Genomic DNA, 19,201 nt, shown 5'->3' with positions numbered 1-19,201 from the left:
ACTAGTACTCAAACAGTATGTTTCACTTTGTGTTTCTATGTGGGTGCAAAATGTTGAAATCTTTATACTAAATTGATCTTCTGTATATAAAGAGGATTGAAAATGAATCCTGATGCAAATGGAAGGGGAGAGGGAGCGGGAGAGGGGAGGGTTGCGGGTTGAGGGAAGTTATGGGAGGGGGAAGCCATTGTAATCCATAAGCTGTACACTGGAAATTTATATTCATTAAATAAAAGTTAAAAAATAAAAATAAATAAATAAAAAATCATGAAATTACATAAAATTTTTAAGACTTCTGTTTAATAAAATTAAAACATAATAAAAAAACTAAGACAATGTATTTATTTAGGAAAACATTATATCTACACTATATTAATTTAAAACTTTCATGCAATTATGTAAACAAAAATGAATCATCCAATGAAAATGGACATAGACTATAAAGAACTATTCTGTAAGAGGAAAGTTTAAGTGAGAAACAATTGGAGCTGTGTCATCTCCATAGCAGTTAGTGTACTACAAATTACAATACTGAGGTTTTTTTTTTTTTTGATTATTAAACAAAAATGTTTCTACTGTCAAAAGCATTGGCAAAAATGTATATTACAGGGCTGGTGCCATGACATAGCAGTTATAGATGCCACTTGCAGTGCTGGAATCCCATATGGCCATTGTTTTGAGTCCCAACAGCTTCACATTTAATCCAGCTGTAGCGAAACCTGTAAGAAGCTCCTGGCTCCCAGCTTCAGATGGGCACAAGTCTGGTCATTGTGGCCATTTGAGGAGTGAACCAAAGGATGGAACATTTTTCTCTCTCTCTGCATCATCCTCTCTGTAAATCTGCTGTCCAAATAAATAATAAATCTTTTTTTTAAAAAAAGTTTAGAAGTGTATCTTACTGTAGATGTGTAACTTGGGAAAGATTTTATGGAAAATCTAAGGAATATCTATTGGAATTTAAAATGTATATTGTTCTTCACTAACAACCCCTCAAGTAGGAACTTTTCATATACAATAGTTCCTAGGTATATAAACCATTCTACTGGTTACAGTGCTTCCTGTGATAGGGAGAACATCATCAATAAAACAAAATGGGCAAACCAAAGTGATCTCTGTCCTTAATGTATTGTACCAGGTGAATTAACGGTAAAACTACTACTCGAACAGTACTATATACTTTGTGTATTTGTGTGGGTGCAGTGTTGAAATCTTTACTTTGTATATGCTTCTGCATATAAGATAATTGAAAATGAATCTTGATGAAGAATGGGGGGGAGAGGGAGGGGAAGATGGGGTGGTTGATGTTGGGAGGGAGGTGATGGGGGGAAAAGCTGGTATAATCCAAAAGTTGTACTTTGGAAATTTATATTTATTAAATAAAAGTTGAAAAAAATTAAAAATAAAGTGAATCAACAGGGGAACAGTTTATGTTGTATTTGTTTTACAAAGGATTGTTATATATTCATTTAAAACTGCAATAGAGCATTGATGTATTGATGCTGCATTGTTCAATCTATAATGAAAAAAAGAAAGGCAGGGAGGAAGGGATGGAAGAGGAAAAGATTGTTCACATGTATAAATTCCTGAACCCTGAAGGTAGGGCGATTAGGAAGCACTCTGGAAAAATACATTATTAATTGTGTTAGCAATCATTAGAAAATCGTGGTGGACGTTGAGACCTTTTTCCTGGTGTTAAATGGATCTAACTTAAACAGAAGCATTTGCATTACAACTCTGTCTCTCACTGTCTAACTCTCCCTGTCCAAAAAGAAAGAAAGAAAGAAAGAAAGAAAGAAAGAAAGAAAGGAAAGAAAGAAAGAAAGAAAGAGAGGAAGAAAGAGAGGAAGAAAGAGAGGAAGAAAGAAAGAGAGGAAGAAAGGAAGAAAGAGAGGAAGAAAGAGAGAAAGAAAGTTTATATCTATCTGTCAAAAAAATATAGGATGCAGGCCTCCCATTTTCTCTATTGTCATGATGGCTGAAAAACAATCTTAAAGCTGCTGGAAATAATTAAAAAAAACTATTAGCTGAGATGAATATTTTTATACATAATCTGACACACTGTGAATTTTCCATAGACCTTAGGTAATATAATGGTAATAAATAATTGTCATTTTCAAGGAATATTTGGCTCTTTTGCCCAGGGCAAACTGATTCTTTCAAGCAGATGTCAATTATGTCTGCTTCCAGAAGGTACAATTTCTCTCTCAGCCATGTGGCCCTTAGGGTACAATTCAGAAGAGATTTGTGCTGAAAATGAGTGATGGTCTTTAACAACTGTAATATTTTATACTGTTTGCCAGAAGTGTCCTCTGCATTTTCATTCGATCTCAGTTGCACAGAAGCATCTATCACAGTTTATTTGTTAGGGTTTTCTAGGGTGACTTCTATATAGGAATATTAGTGAAGGAGAAAAAAAGTGCTCAGCAAGCTGAGTCGATGTGGGGTGTCTTATTTGTAGTGACTGTTGATATTTGAAATATATCCATTGACCAGATTTTCTTAAATTGTGTTATGCAAAACACTAGAAGTTCATGAGATACTAGGTAGTTGGTTAAAAAAAATAGAGTGCATGGTTAAATAAATTTGGGGGACTTTTTGTTGACTTTGAATAGATGGCTTTCCTGTAGTGTTTCTCAGAACCTTTTATATACAACTGTGAATTATGAGTCTTCAAGAAAAGCATTTAGTATACAGCATTGTCTTAATAGATTTGATCATAGCACTTTTTTGTGAAAAACACCCAGAGTTCTGGTCATTCCTCAGAATTATGAGGATGTCCTTTCATCTGGAAACTAGAGTTTGAGCTTTTGGAGCTTTCCAACCTCAATCTTCTCCCCACTTGTTTCACACCCCACAATGAGCATCTTGTCTATCACCATGTTTCCCAGCCACCTCCAGGTATGTATCTCCTAGTAGTTATCACTCCAGTGCTGACTAGGCTCATGCACAGGCCAGAAAGCTGGAGCCTTGCATCTTACTTTCCCTGTACAGTATTTGATCAGTCCTAACAGATCTGTCCCTTAACATCTCTAATCAGTCCTTTACTCCATCCATATTGCAGATCTTTCCCATTTCCTAACTTGAAAATTGAAACAGGTTTCTATTTTCTTAATTTCCAGACAAGGCTCCTTTCTGGAACATTTTGAATTTCTTCTCTTTATAACCCTGCAACATCTACCAAAATAAAGCCAACATCATGATAGGACAAAAAGCTTTTCAACTTCATCTCCTCTCACTTACTTTCTCTAAGAGTTTGACAGAATTGTGCTGGGGCACTTTGTAGTTGCCAAGTCACCTCTTTCTTTCCAGCCCTTGTGCTGGTCTTAAATACCTTTCACCACTTTCAGAGGCCACCTGTTAGTCCTTCAGGTGACATGCCTATAACCTAGTATATCTGTGTATGTATTATAGTAATTTTGTGTTTTATTACAAAAGTTTGAATTTTGAATGTGGAAATCATATCTCATGAATCTTTGTATCCCCAATTGCAATAGCAACAGAAAAAATAAAGTACATGAGTATAAGAAAGATAAGAAATATGTGTTATTAAAAATTTTGCATATAATCTAAAGTCTCAAAGACATGAACAAAATTATGTTTTTTCATGGGAAAATTTAATATCATGAAAAATTTCCCTAGGTTAAGTTATCCATTTAACATGATCCCCAAGATAATAATATAGATTTTTGATTTTTTAAAATAATTAGACAAACTGAATCTATCAATCAAATAAAAATAATAGATTGAAAATATTGGAAAATGAGGATAATATATGGGGGAAGAAGAATATCCTGGCTATGTGTTTTAAGTAATATAAAACTTTGACTACAGTGTAAGGGTAGGAAGAAAGACAAATTAGGGTCTGGCACTGTGGTCACCTGCAGTGCTGGCATCCCATTCGGGTGCCAGTTTGAGACCCAGCTGCTCTACTTCCAATCCATCTCTCTACTATGGCCTGGGAAGCAGTAGAAGATGGCCTAAGTCCTAGGGCACCTGCACCCACATGGGAAACCTAGAAGAAGCTCCTGGCTCCTGGCTTTGGGTAGGTCCAGCTCCAGCCATTGCAACCATTTGGGGAGTGAACCAGCGGATGGAAGATCTCTCTCTCTCTCTGCCTCTGTTTCTGTCTCTCTATAACTCTGCCTTCCACATAAATAAATAAATCTTTTTAAAAAAAAGAAAGAAGAAAAGAAATTAGTGGAACAAAATAGAAAATCATGACAGAGACTGGGACAGATGTGAGGATTGAGTACATGTTTAAATTGGCATCTTATATCTGCAGGGACCAATAACTGGTGTAGGGTCCACTGGTCTATTTTGAAAAATATTCTTTTGTTTTACCATATAAGTGGCAATTAATGAAATGTTTCCATATGGAGAATAAAAGTATTAAAGAAATACTTTAGTAAACCATAGGAGAAGTTTTTTTTTTTTTTTTTTGACAGGCAGAGTGGACAGTGAGAGAGAGAGAGGAGAAGGTTTTAATAGTTGGAGTAGGAAAAAGGTCTAATGGAATAAAAACAATAAGCCATAGAAAGAAAAGTGATAAGTTTGACTACAATAAACAAGAATTTCTGTATGCAGAGATCAACATAAATTCAGGAAATAATGGACAAAACAGGGAGAAATTTTTTCAACTCCTATCACAGATGTAGGGCCGATTTACCTAATATATAAGAAGTTATCACTAGAAAAGGCCAATTAACTAGTAAAAATAAGTAAAAAAAATGATGGGATAGTTGTCAGAAAACAAAATCTAAGTGCTTCTTCAACACAGGTAAAGAGACATTGGACAGCAACTGTGAGAGATGAAGTCCTTGAGGGCTCAAGTGGGGGATGGAGCTCCAGGCTTCATCATTTCCCCTCTCTCCCCCATATTGACAGCATTTGGGGAGTGAATCAGCCAATAGGGGTGTTTTCTCTCTCTCTCCCTCCTCTCTCTTTAAAAAAGAAAAAAGAGACAAAATGATTCCATTCATAGAAATTGGAAAAATTGGCCAGCGCTGTGGCTTAATAGGCTAATCCTCCGCCTTGCAGCGCTGGCACACCAGGTTCTAGTCCCGATCGGGGCACCAAATTCTATCCTGGTTGCCCCTCTTCCAGGCCAGCTCTCTGCTATGGCCTGGGAAGGCAGTGGAGGATGGCCCAAGTGCTTGGGCCCTGCACCCACATGGGAGACCAGGAGAAGCACCTGGCTCCTGGCTTTAGATCAGTGAGATGTGCTGGCTGCAGCAGCCATTCGAGGGTGAGCCAACAGCAAGAAGGAAGACATTTCTCTCTGTCTCTCTCTCTCTCTCTCACTATCCATTCTGCCTGTCAAAAAGAAAAAAAAAAAACCACATTAACTAAAAACATCTCTCCGCATGGGACATGAGTTCTGGCTTCCGCACATGGTGGCTGGGCCTGGAGGAGGACCGCCCAGGAGAGTTCACAGCCATGTTAACAGGGCTGCATGGAAGTCACCCAGGGTCCAAGTCTCCAAGTGCAGGACGCAGGGTCCACGCTGGTCCTGCTGGGCCACGGAGCTCAGTGAGGGAAGGGGGTCGCCACAGCCATGAGAGTGTGAGTGAGAGAATGAGTGCATTACTCACAGCTCAAAAAAAAAAGAAATTGGAAAAATTGAGACACACTGACATACTCATATCTTCTAGATTAGCAAATATAAAACGTCTTGATGATCAGTTTTGTTAGAAAGTGTGGGGGAAGAATATTTTCTCATAGATTGTTGGTAGGAGTTTAAATGGGTGTCACTTTTATGGAGGGCCATTTGGCAGTATCTATCAAAATTACAAATAAGCACACCCTTTTATCCACTAATTTTACATTTAGCAATTTAATTTACAGACGTATTTAGCATTGTTTTCATATATTTCCATTTTCCAATAGCACTACAATCTTAAATTAACACAAAAATGAACTTTTATTTCTCCATATTTTGCTGCACTACTCTTTTCTCTCTCCCTTCCCCTACTTCTTTACTAGAGTCATCTGTTCTTCCCACATTTTGTTTCAAATATGTCAAACTTTGTCATGAATCTGATCATGAACCTCACAAATGTGTTTCCCCAAACTAACTTTCCTTTTTTAAAAGATTTATTTATTTATTTATTTGAATGGCAGAGTTACAGAGAAGCAGAGAGAGAGAGAGAGAGAGAGAGAGAGAGAGAGAGAGAGAGAGAGAGAGAGAAAGTGACTTCCATCTGCTGGTTCACTCCCCAGATGGCCACAATGTCCAGAGCTGTGCCGATCCAAAGCCAGGAGCCAGGAGCTTCCTCTGGGTCTCCCATGTTGGTGTAGGGGCCCAAGGACTTGTTCCATCTTCTACTGCTTTCCCAGGCCATAGTAGAGAGCTGGATCAGAAGTGAGCGGCCAGGACTCAAACCAGTGCCCCTATGTGTTGCTGGAACTGCAAGCGGAAGCTTTACCTGCTATACCACAGCACTGGTCTTTAGTTTATTTATTTATTTATTTATTTATTTGTCAGAATGTCTTGGCTTTCCATGCCTGAAATACTCTCATGGGCTCTTCAGCCAAATCTGAATGCCTTAAGGGCTGATTCTGAAGCCTGAGGCCAGAGTGCTGTTTAGGACATCTGCCATTCTATGAGTCTACTGTGTATCCCACTTTCCATGTTGGATCATTCTCTACCATTTTTATTCTATCAGTTGGTATTCAGACAGTAGTCTTGTTTGTGTGATCCCTTTGACTCTTAGACTTATCAGTGTGATCAATTGTGAACTGAAATTGATCACTTGGACTAGTGAGATGCCATTGGTACATGCCACCTTGATGGGATTGTATTGGCATCCCCTGGCACATTTCTATCTCCACCATTTGGGGCCAGTCAGCTTGAGCATGTACTCTTATCTTTTAAGAATAACAGATTCAGATTGGATTAGCACTTGCACAAAGAATGGACAACTGACTCTTTTGCTTAAAGTATCAATCACAACTGAAAAATTAAAAATCAGCAACAAATCTATATAAGACTTAAGTTGTTCATTGCCCCTTACAATAACTCTATTTTTAACTAACATTGGTAAGCATCATTAAGAGCATTACAAGGAGACATTGAATTATTTCTAGCTGAACTATTACTAAATGTGTTACCTCAAGTTTTTCAAAGTTCATTTTTATTGTGTTTTGTTATTTTATTTTGAGCTTCCACATAAATACACTCAAATAAATACATGGTAATTCTTATCAAGATTATTCTATATAAACATGTCTATTTATCTATATATCATCTACATCTACATTTACATCTACATTTATCCATGTATCTAAAGCAGATTTTTATATCACAGATATTGTTCTAGCACTTGTTATCCTTCATTGAAATTAAGATTTATGTGCTGGGGTCATTGATAACTTCTTCTAAGTAATATTGGAAGAAATATATGTACCCTTTTATGATATTCAATACATATGGAAATATTGAATTAGTTTATTCAAATGAAAATAAATATATTATTAAGGAGGCAATATACCAACAAAGCATAATTTTGTCATCTGCTATATTCCAGTATGAGCCCTGCCTTCAAATGTCCAACATGTTGTTCACACTAGAATGTGATAGGATGAAACTAACCACAGCCATGTTCACTACACAAGAAACACAGAATCATTTCCATTTTGTCAAAAGGAGGATGAAATACACAAATGACAGGGATTACTCCAAGGATTCTAAGTTTCTGCAGGATGAGAAAGGTGGGTGATCACACAGCAATGCTGAATACTTAGCCACTATGCAGATGATGAAAAGGACTGGAAGAGGTGAATGGATAAGCTGAGGAGCTTAAGGAGAAGAGAAATTGTTCTACCCAATGTAGTTTATTTCTGAGGCTGTGCTGCCCATGTGTGAATTCTCTTGTCATATCTTATTCTATGTCATTCAATAAATTCTGCAGATTTAACAAATGAAATTTTTTCAGAGAGCCAATGAATCCTGATAATAATATCAACCGAGATTCTCACTGGGGTATTAGGATTAAATGAAATAGTACAAGTATCACTCTTATTATAATGCTTGCCACACAGAACATAAAAATTCATTAAAAATTACTGCAAAATCAGAAAATGTGCTAGCAGTTAAAATAATGGGTTAGAATAATCAGTAACTATATGAAATTTAGAAATTTGAGCAAGTAGGCAGCTTGTTTGAAGGAAAAAATTAAGAACAGTTTGCATGATTTTAAGACAAAGGATTCTTATGAGTTAGGAATAGAGCAAAGGTTAGGTGGAAAAGGATATATGAACCAGTGGTTCAAGATCTTTAATTCCTCACCTCTTGGTAGATTGCAAGTATCCTTACCAGTATTTGTTCCTTGCCAAGACAGTCAAAACAGAGATAGTCTGGGCTTCCCAAGGGTTTTTATGTATTTGGAAGCTCTATGTCCCAGATGAATTGAAATTGCAATCACACCATCTATCATTTTACATTCTCTGACAAAATTGCAGATGGACTAAATCCACCAAGTAGAAAAGTGAAAATTAAGACAGAATCCTCTTTTTTAAAAAGGTTTATTTATTTATTTGAAAGTAAGAGTTACACACATAGAGGAGAGGCAGAGTGAGGGAGAGAGGTCTTCCATTTGCTGGTTCACTCCTCAATTATCTGAAATGGCCAGAGCTGCATCAATCTGAAGCCAGGAGACTCTTCCAGGTCTCCCACATGAGTGCAGGAGCCCAAGGACTTGGGCCATTTTCCACTGCTTTCCTGGGCCTTAGCAGAGAGCTGGATTGGAAGTGGAACTGCCGGATTTGAACTGGTGCCCATATGGGATGCTGGCACTGCAGGCGGAGGCTTTTCCTTCTACACCAGAGCACTGGCTCTGATAGAATCTTGTTAATAGTCAAGATAAACTTGGCCAGTGCCATGGCTCAACAGGCTAATCCTCTGCCTAGCGGTGCTGGCACACCAGGTTCTAGTCTGGTCGGGGTGCCGGATTCTGTCCCGGTTGCCCCTCTTCCAAGCCAGCTCTCTGCTATGGCCTGGGAGTGCAGAGGGTGATGGCCCAAGTGCTTGGGCCCTGCACCCCATGGGAGACCAGGATAAGCACCTGGCTCCTGCCTTTGGATCAGCATGGTGCGGCAGCCATTGGGAGGGTGAACCAATGGCAAAGGAAGATCTTTCTCTCTGTCTCTCTCTCTCACTGTCCACTCTACCTGTCAAAAATAAAAAAAAGATAAACTTATGCTGGACACTGAGCTTTGGATTGAATCTGCATAAAAGTTTCTCATTCCATGTCATAGCTGCTTCAGAGACTAGAAAGCAGCTGGTGAGAATCAAATCATCACAATATGAGGGCAGAGGGAATGCAGGGATTGAATACCTGCAAGATCTCCCAGTGTAGAATTGAAACTATGAATAGGATAGAGACAGTGAATGTTGAAATGCTTTCAGGATTTCAGAGTCATCCATTTCTTCCTATCAGCCAAATGCATGTCTATGAGCTAGCCACAGGGATAAAATAATACATTTCCTAAGTCGTTTGTAGGTTTGCTTAGTACAAACACACTAATATTCAAAATGGTGTTGCATTAAGGCATCTGGAATTCCTGAAGAAAGGGAACTTGACTCTCCTTACTATCAGGTTGCCTCTTATAAAAATGAAAATGAAAGTGTTAACAGCAATCAGCTGATCCCTGTTGAAACTAGAAGGATGACAAGAAAACCCATACTTTCTGATTTTCATTATTAATTGCTCCATTGTTTTTCCTTATCCAGAACTACCTTACATTAAGAAAACTCATTAGCCATAGAGCCATTAAATCTTACTAAAAGATTTCACATTTGTTCAAAGAATTGAAGCATTCATTTTAATTCATGCCATGTATGGGTTTCTTTATTTCTTTAATTTGTGAATTTGTTTCTCATTGCTTCTGAGTAATTATGATTAATGTTTTGAATTCCATTTCAGTCATGTCATCAATCTCTTCATCCTCACATTCTAATATTGAAGTGTGTTTCTTTGCTGGTGGTGCACAAGGGAATGCATATTGTCTTACTTGGTCTTGTTTCTTGAATTTCTGCATTTATTTTTAAGCATTTGTGAAAATACTTTTCTTTTTTCCTCTGATGGCTTTTACTTTCAATCTATGCCTCTGTGACCTTGTGGATTCTCTGCTCTTCCAGTCAATACCCAGAGGTTTGTGCAGCATGTGGCCAGGTAATTCTCATCAGTGTTCCAGGGTGGGGCAAGTATCCAGGGTGACATCCAAGATAGGCATATTGGGTCTCCTCTTTTTAGCCAAAAAGAGAGTATGATCACCTCTGTGGGGGTAATAATACCCTCACCTCTCTTCCAAGGTGATCAATGTGAGAGGTATGATTCACCTACAGAGGGTGCAATATTCATCTGTGCTGCCATATGAACCACACAATGGATCTATGCATGGATACCACTGCAATGATCCACAACAGACAATTAGGGGGCTCTGAGCATGTGGAGCCACTCACATTGATTTCCCAGAGACCCAGCTACACCCTGTGCCCTCTTGTGCCGAGTTCCCAAAGTCTTAGCACACATGGTTCCCATAGTCACAGGGTGCAGGGAATCCACTTCACCCAGCTTGCCTCTGCCATCCTCAGGGAAGCAGAGTTGTTCTCAGAGCCAACTGTCCATGGGTGCTCTGCCTAGGCAGTTTGAGCATTGGAGCCCATAATATTTTGAGAGGCTGGGAATGCATCCTAGTCATCATTGGATGCCTAGTCCCCTGTTAATCCTCCCAGCAGACTCAAAGTCAGTGAGGAATGCAGATCTTCACTTCTGCTAGAATCTCTGAGTCACATACATGCACAAGAGCCATCAGCCAAATGTTGCCTTCTCCCTGTCAGGTCCAGATGTGTGAACTTGAGTTGCTGGCACCAGTACTCACTCTTGAAGGCTGGTGCTTTCTTTGCTTTTAACTGCTGGGGTTGTGTATTGTGCCCATGCTTATGGTATGCACCCTCACCTTCCACACCAATGCACAGTGCTGCTCTTTCTTCCACAGAATTCCCACTGTGGATTTCTCACTAACTGTCCCTGAGAATGTACTTCCTACATTTTTTTTTTTACTAAATACCCCTTTCCTAGAGCAGAATGCCATTCCATATTCTACCATTTTGGAATCTCCAGTCTATAGTTTTTCATTTGAAAGACAGAGAGAGGTCCATCTGCTAGTTTACTGATTTTGGACTCTAGACACTGCAGGCTTCATTGAATTAGTTGAAGTGTCTCATCTTTTTCAATTTTGGGAAACAGCCTGAAAAGGACTGGTGTTATTTCTTTAGGAAAATGGGAGAATTTAGTAGTGAAGACATCTCTAACTGAGCTTTCATTTGGAGCTTTTTTATTCCTGATTCCTTCTTGTTTCTTACTGTTCTATTCAGGTTTACCATGACTTCCCAGTTCAACTTTTTGTTATATATATCCAAAAGTTAACCATTTTCTTTAGGTTTTCCAAGTTTTGGTATATAGCTACTCTTGATAGGCTTCTCTTGATAACTATTAGTGATCCATTGTATCTCTGTGATGTTGGTTTCGGTGTCTCAATTTTGTTTACTTGAGTCTTCTCTTTTGTCTTAGCATACCTAATGGATTATTAAGTTTGTTTTTCTTTTCATAAAACCAATCCTCCATTTAATTGGTATTTAATACTATTTAAGTTTCTTTTTTATCATTTATTTTTGTTCTAATCTTTATTCTTCATTTCCTTCTATTGCCCATGGATTTGACTTATTCTTGTTTTTTTAAGTTCCTTGAAATGGGTAGCAGTTAGGGTTTTTACTTTATATCGTGCTTTTTTAGATGATTGTCTTCCTGAAGCCATAGTTTTTATTTTCTATATTTCTCAGATAATAGTGAGATCTTCCACTTGGATTAATGATATTTTGATAGAGAACAAATTGTACTACTTTCCTAGGGTTGCCATATACTATAGAGCTTAAATCACTGGGATTTATTTTTCATTATTCTAGAAATTTTAAGTCAAAGTAACAGCAGATTTTATTTTTCCTAAGCCCTTAATACAATGACCATCTTACTCTGTCTACACAAGGTGTTTCTCTGTGTGTACCTATTCTTCTGTCTATGGGTCATTCTTACAAGGACATATTTTCAATTATGGTCTTACTCTTTATTATACCAGTTGACTTTATTTACCTGCTTAAAGGTCCTTCCTTCAAACAGAGTCACATTGGTGCTTGGCATTTCAAAGTATAAGTTTTATGGAGACACACTTTAGTCAATAACACTGATAATATTCACAGTTGTTGGCCTTAGAGTCAGTCATCTTTGAAGAGGACTTGCCTTTTAAAGAGTGTTAAGGTTTCTCATCACGTTATTTTCAATACTGTCTGTGGCAAAGTTGGGTGATGAATGCACACATATATACACTCACTGCAATGGAAAGTTATGATGCCTATATGCAGGTAAAATAAATGCAGTAATCTTAAAACAGAATACTGGCAAACATTGAAATGATGAAAAGTAGAAATAGCAACATCTTCAGTTACAAAGAATACATATGATACCCCATAGTAATAGTTTTTAAAACTTAACACTGAAGCATGAACAATAAAAACCTCATCTTATAATACTACAGACCAGTATATAAGGGGGGTGTTTTCCTAAGACCTTGTACATTTTAAATTGTTACTATTCAAAATGAACACTTAGGACTATGTAGTATGTTGAAAGGATACTTTTCCCAAAGCATAACTCCAGTATCATTGTAGAAAAAATCTTAATTATTGCTAATTATTTTCTCAGAAGTATTTACTAACTTAGACAATTATTGAAATATTTTGGGATTTCCAACACTTTGACAACCATTTTTAACAATTAATAAATTTTCAAACTTATCAACATGTGTGTTATCAAGACATGCATTGATGTAAACAGTTTAGTGAACATGGGTATGGTCACTTAAGTATTTAAAACAGATTCTTACATTATATTGACACAGGTCATACAAGCATTTACAAACTTGCAAGCACATAAATAATAATGTGAGCCATTTATAAGAGACTGATATTTTATGGAATTTAATTCATTTTAGCCAATGTCTAATTACTCAGTGGCACTTACAAATAGTAATTTACTAGGATGCAAGCATTAACACTGTATATTTCCTTAGAATGTTGGCATAACCCTAAGTGTGTAGACCCTCATTCCACTAGAATTAATGAAAACACTTAAAGCAAAGCAAAAGAAAATAAACTTGTAAAATATCAAGAACTACTCTTATATTTAACAGGGATCACTTTTCAGTTAAAATTTAAACACCTAAGAATAATTGTGTGGATACACAGAGGGATACACAGCAGACTCATAGAATGGTAGATGTCCTAAATAGCACTCTGGCCTCAGAATCAGCTCTTAAGGCATTTGGATCTGGCTGAAGAGCCCATGAGAGTATTGTAGGCATGGAAAGACAGGACACCATGGAAAAGGAAAAAAAAGAAGACCTAAATGAAAGATCTCTGCAAGTGAGATCCCAGTGGAAAGAACAGGGCCATCAAAGATGGAGGTACCTTTCTCTGAAGGGAGGAGAGAACTTCCACTTTGACTATGACCCTATTGGAATAAGATCAAAGTTGGCGAACTCTAAGGGCTTCCATAGTCCTGGCAACTAATGACTAGAGTGTAGGGAGATTACTGACACCATAAACAAGAGTGTCAAGTTGTTAACTCAGCAACAGGAGTCACTGTGTACTTACATCGCATGTGGAATCTGTCCTTAATGTGTTGTCTAATATGAACTGATGCTATAAATAGTACTGAAACAGTATTTTTACACTTTGTGTTTCTGTGTGGATGCAAACTGATGAAAAATTTACTGAGTATATGTAGAATCGATCTTCTGTATATAAAGATAATTGGAAATAAAAAAAAAAAACCCTGGTGTTAAATTGGAAATGGCATAGAAAATTATTTTTTTAAAAATATCATGTAGGGGCCGGCGCCGTGGCTCAACAGGTTAATTCTCTGCCTTGCGGCGCTGGCACACCGGGTTCTAGTCCCGGTTGGGGCGCCAGATTCTATCCCGGTTGCCCCTCTTCCAGGCCAGCTCTCTGCTATGGCCCAGGGAGGCAGTGGAGGATGGCCCAAGTCTTTGGGCCCTGCGCCCACATGGGAGACCAGGAGAAGCACCTGGCTCCAAGCTTCAGATCTGTGCAATGCGCCGGCCGCAGCGGCCATTGGAGGGTGAACCAACGGCAAAGGAAGACCTTTCTCTCTGTCTCTCTCTTTCACTATCCACTCTGCCTGTCAAAAAAAAAAATATATATATATATATATATATATATATATATATATATATATATATATATATAATGTAGGATCTCTGTCTTTAATGTGCTGTTCACTGTTATTTAATGCTATAACTAGTATTCCAACAGTATTTTTTCACTTTGTGTTGCTATGTTGAAATCTTTACTTAATATATACTGAACTGATCTTCTGTATATAAAGAGAATTGGAAATGAATCTGGATGTGAATGGAAGGGAAGAGGGAGTGAGAAAGGGGAGGGTTGTGGGTGGGAGGGAAATTATGGGGGGGGAAGCCATTGTAATTCATAAGCTCTACTTTGGAAATTTATATGCATTAAATAAAAGTTAAAAAATCTAGAACTAGTACTTAAGACATACAACCAATAAATGAATATTAACTGAAGAAAATGTAAGATTTTAGAAGAACAGAGAATATCAGTGCTTTTTGAATCCAGGCCTGATCCTCCTCCCCTTTCTTGAAGGAGTAATATGGAAATTCCATTCATCCAAGTGCAAGTGAGAACACAGGGCTCCCTTTGCTTCCACCTGCAATCAAGAGTGAAAAATACCCTCATTTCTGTGTCCCCAGTTATCTGCTGCCTGGATTTTGTCCTGGATGAATACAGCTGAGAGGTGGGGCTTTGACATCACTTGAGTAACTAAGGCTGTGTAGTGGGCAAGAGAACATGTGGAATTCTATTACATGCAACATTAACAAGATACAAGTGGGTAGACAGAACATTTGTGGTGGCTTTGAGTTAGAAGTACAGGGATGTGGAGGAGACAGTAAAAGAGTACTAAATTTATTTTAATTCATTTTTTAAATTTTAGAAACAAGAGCACACAGAGAAAAAAGGACTTCCTTATGTTAGTTCACTATGCAAATACTCATATCAGGTGAAGCTGATCTGAGATAAAAGTGGAAGCTGGTGAGGCAGGCATGATAGCACAGGCAGTTAAGCCATTATTTGGGATGCCACATCCCCTGTTAGAGTGTCATCTCAGGTCCTGGTTACTTTTGGTCTAATCCAGCTTTCTACAAATGTGTGTGAGAGACAGAAGGTCAAGGTCCACATATGTGGGTTTCTGCTATCCATAGGGGAGACCTGGATGGAATTCCTTGATTCTTCTTTTGGGCTTACCCAGCCCTATCTGTTATGAGCATATGTAAAGTGAATCATCAGATGAAAGAAATTGCCCCCCTCTTTCAAATTACTGAATTTATTTTCAAAAAATTTAAAAATTGGGGCTTAGGAACGCAGTATAAATATCTTTCTTGGTTCAAATTTTTCCAACTGCTTGAGCCTTTGCTTTCTGGGTTTTATGGTTCCAGGATGGGCCTTACTAGGAAACTGGATTACTATCAGGAGTATAGCTGGGACTCAAAACCAAATATTCTTGGATGTGTTTATCCCAAGAAGTATCTTATCAACTAGGCATTCCCACCTCTTTTGAGGTTATAAAAATGTTCCAAAATTGATAAATATGATGGTTACATATAACTGAGAAACAGAATTCTATGATACACTTAATTGATGAATTACATGGTATGGGTCTTATGTTCATATCTCAGTTTTTGCTACTTATGAAAATGGTGTGATTTCTTGTAAAGATATATTGAGAATTTTCACACTTTTATGTGATATTTTATATTGTAGTCTTCTTAATTCAAATCCACATAAAATGTGATTTGCCTCTGTAGGCTGTGGCATATTTATATGTTGATATGGATTTAAATGCATGAGAAAGTGGTCAAGCCTGTAAAGATACAAATGACAATTATTGATGACTCAGGATGAAGATATTGTGGGGAGAGGTGTCATTAATCTTGTCTGCATATCTTTCTGAAGAATATAATTATGAATTAATTTAATAAATTAACAAATAAAATTAATAAATTAATATCATCAGACACAAGTACTTGAGTAAATATTTTTACAAGTGTTGAATCAGGAAAGATCAACCTTACTGCCTGGCATTATGGCCAATCAGTTTGTCATTGCTTTTGATGCTGGCATCCTGTATCAGATGGTTAATTTGAGGCCCTGGCTACTCTGATTCTGGTTCAGATTTCTGAATATGTGTCTGGCAAGACAGTGAAAAATGGCCCAAATACTTGCTACCTGCCATCCAAGTCAAAGAACCAGATGGAGTTCTTTGGTCCTGAAATTGTCTTGCATACAGATCTGCTAATGTTGCCATTCAGAAACTGAGTGACTAAAAGGAAAATATCTCTGTCTCTTGATTTTTCTCTATATCTCACTGTATTTTAGCTCTCACTCTTGCTCTCTCTCTCTTGGTCTTGCTCTTTCAAATAAATATTGAGAAAAAAGAAAAAACTAACTTCACATATAAATTCTTATGGAAATCTTAATTAATCCGTGACATTCTCTGACATAACTTCCTTTATCTGTACCACAGATCTTTCCACTGTATTCAGTACAAATTAATCACTAGAAACCCTCTCCCTGATTCCAGTCATTACATAGAAATGATATTTGAGAGACAGAAAAATTAATTAAGATTAATCAAATATCAGTGAGTATGGTCTTTTTTTTTCACATGCGAAGTGTACATTGAGAGAGAGAGAGCCAGAGAGAAAGGTCTTCCTTTTCCATTGGTTCACATCCCAGTGGCCCCTGTGGCTGGTGCATTGTGGCTGGTGCACCATGCTGATCCAAAGTCAGGAGCCAGGTGCTTTTCCTGGTCTCCCAAGTGGGTGCAGGGCCGAAGGACTTGGGCTATCCTCCACTGCACTCCTGGGCCACAGCAGAGAGCTGGAATGGAAGAGGAGCTACTAGGACAGAATCCAGTGCCCCTACCGGGACTAGAACCTGGGGTGCCAGTGCCTCAGGTGGAGGATTAGCCTAGTGATCCATGGCAGCAGCCAAGTATGGTCTTTTACTTTTCTCATCTCAAGCCCCCTCATGCAATCTACAACTTCATTGCCAGTAGGAAAAGCATCTGGTGCAGGTATATGAAGACAAAGAGGAAAAATTCCAAGATAGGATATGAGGACTCACAATTCATGGTGCCAAGCTAGTTTTTGATCCCTGCAAATTCATGTTCATTTCAAAAATATGATTTTGAGACATATTTCATGGCACAATTGTGTTTTTGATATGTGGTGGAGTTACCTAGGCTTCAAAGCTCAGCACTGAGGTTTGTGAATTTGCAGAATAGTAACTAAAGGGCAATGGCAGGATTAGAAAATACTCAGGAATGGAGAGAGCGGCAAGATGGTGGAATAGGAAGGGAGCACACCGATAGTACAGAAAGAGTTTAATAAAAGTGGATATACTGCAGATTCAAAGAAGAGTAGGGGAAGAAACAGCAGAGGAAACTCTTCCGGAACTAGTGATTCACAGTGGACCTGCGTGGAGAGCGTGGGAGCCCAAGTTTGGCATGCCAGCGGCAGAAAAACACACCAGCACTGGAATGTGAGGTGAGCTGAACCTCAATAGCCTGAGACACCAGCGAGAAAGCAGAAAGAGGAGAAAAGAGGGAACAACGCTTGAAACCCCATGGACAAAAGTTCACCAGGTTAACTAGAAGAGAGAGAGAGAAAAAAAAAGTGACTGATATGGACAAGAGTTTCTCTCTCTCCGCTCACCTCTCAAAGGTGAGCAAGAAAAAGAGCAGGCACCATTTTGGACATACGTCATAAGCAGGGTGACCTCAGGTGTGCACCGGTCCTGAGCCCAGCAGAAAAACCTGACTCTGGGGGGAGGGGTGAAATAACAGGAGATTAGGATCTAACTTGGCAACCTAGTGGGAGACTGCAGGAGAATTGGAGCCCACAATGAGGGCAGCACATATTTCCTGTGTGGTCCTTGGTAAAGAGATTCTGATCTCTGGCTCCTGAGGGTATATCATTCTCCTGCTAACTACCTCCAATTACATTCAGCTGTGTGGCATTACTTCCATTTTGAATAAAAAAAATTAAAAAAAAGAATGAGAGATTTACCACGCCTAACCTGGAAGTGTCACCTTTGGCACACTCTCAACCCTGAGGAACCAAACCCAGCTCTCAGGCCACACTCATCTCAACCTCTAAGGCTCCATTGAAAGCAGTCCATTTAATAGAGAGCCATAGAATAACAAGAAAAAACATCACAGTGAGAAACCAAATATCTCCAACATGCCAAACAACAAAAGCAAAAACCAAGGTAACAAGAACAAGGAAGACATTATGATGCTCCCAAATGAAAAAGACACCACAACTCAAGATTATGAAGATGATGAGATAGAAGACATGAAAGAAGCAGATCTCAAAAAATTGATAAGAACATTAAGAAGTTCTCAAAAACAAACTCTTGAACTACAGAAAGCCTTAATGGACAAGATAGAATATCTCCATTGTGAAAATGAAATATTAAGGAGGAATCAAAATGAAATGAACCAACTAATAGAACAAGAAACTCCGATAGTGACAAGAAATCATAATGAAATGAAGAACTCAATAGATCAAATGACAAACACATTAGAGAGCCTTAAAAACAGAATGGGTGAAGCAGAAGAGAGAATATTGGACTTAGAAGACAGAGAACAGGAAAGGAAACAGGCAGACCAAAGAAAAGAAGAGGAAATTAGAAATCTAAAAAATATTGTCTGATGAGGTCTTCACTAAATATATACTGAATTGATCTTCTGTATATAAAGAGAATTGGAAATGAAAAAAAAACAACCTGGTGTTAAATTGGAAATGGCATAGAAAATTAATTAATTAAAAAAAAAAACTATTATGCAGTATCTCTGTCTTTAATGTGCTGTACATTGTTATTTAATGCTATAATTAGTACTCCAATGGTAGTTTTTTCACTTTGTGTTGCTATATGGGCAAACTGTTGAAATCTTTACCTAATATGTACTAAACTGATCTTCTGTATATAAAGAGAATTGAAAATGAATCTTTATGTGAATGGAAGGGGAAAGGGAGT

The sequence above is a fragment of the Lepus europaeus genome, chromosome Y (assembly GCF_033115175.1).
Source record: "Lepus europaeus isolate LE1 chromosome Y, mLepTim1.pri, whole genome shotgun sequence".
In the NCBI taxonomy this organism is placed as follows: domain Eukaryota; kingdom Metazoa; phylum Chordata; class Mammalia; order Lagomorpha; family Leporidae; genus Lepus; species Lepus europaeus.
Note: the sequence above shows the minus strand (reverse complement) of the source record.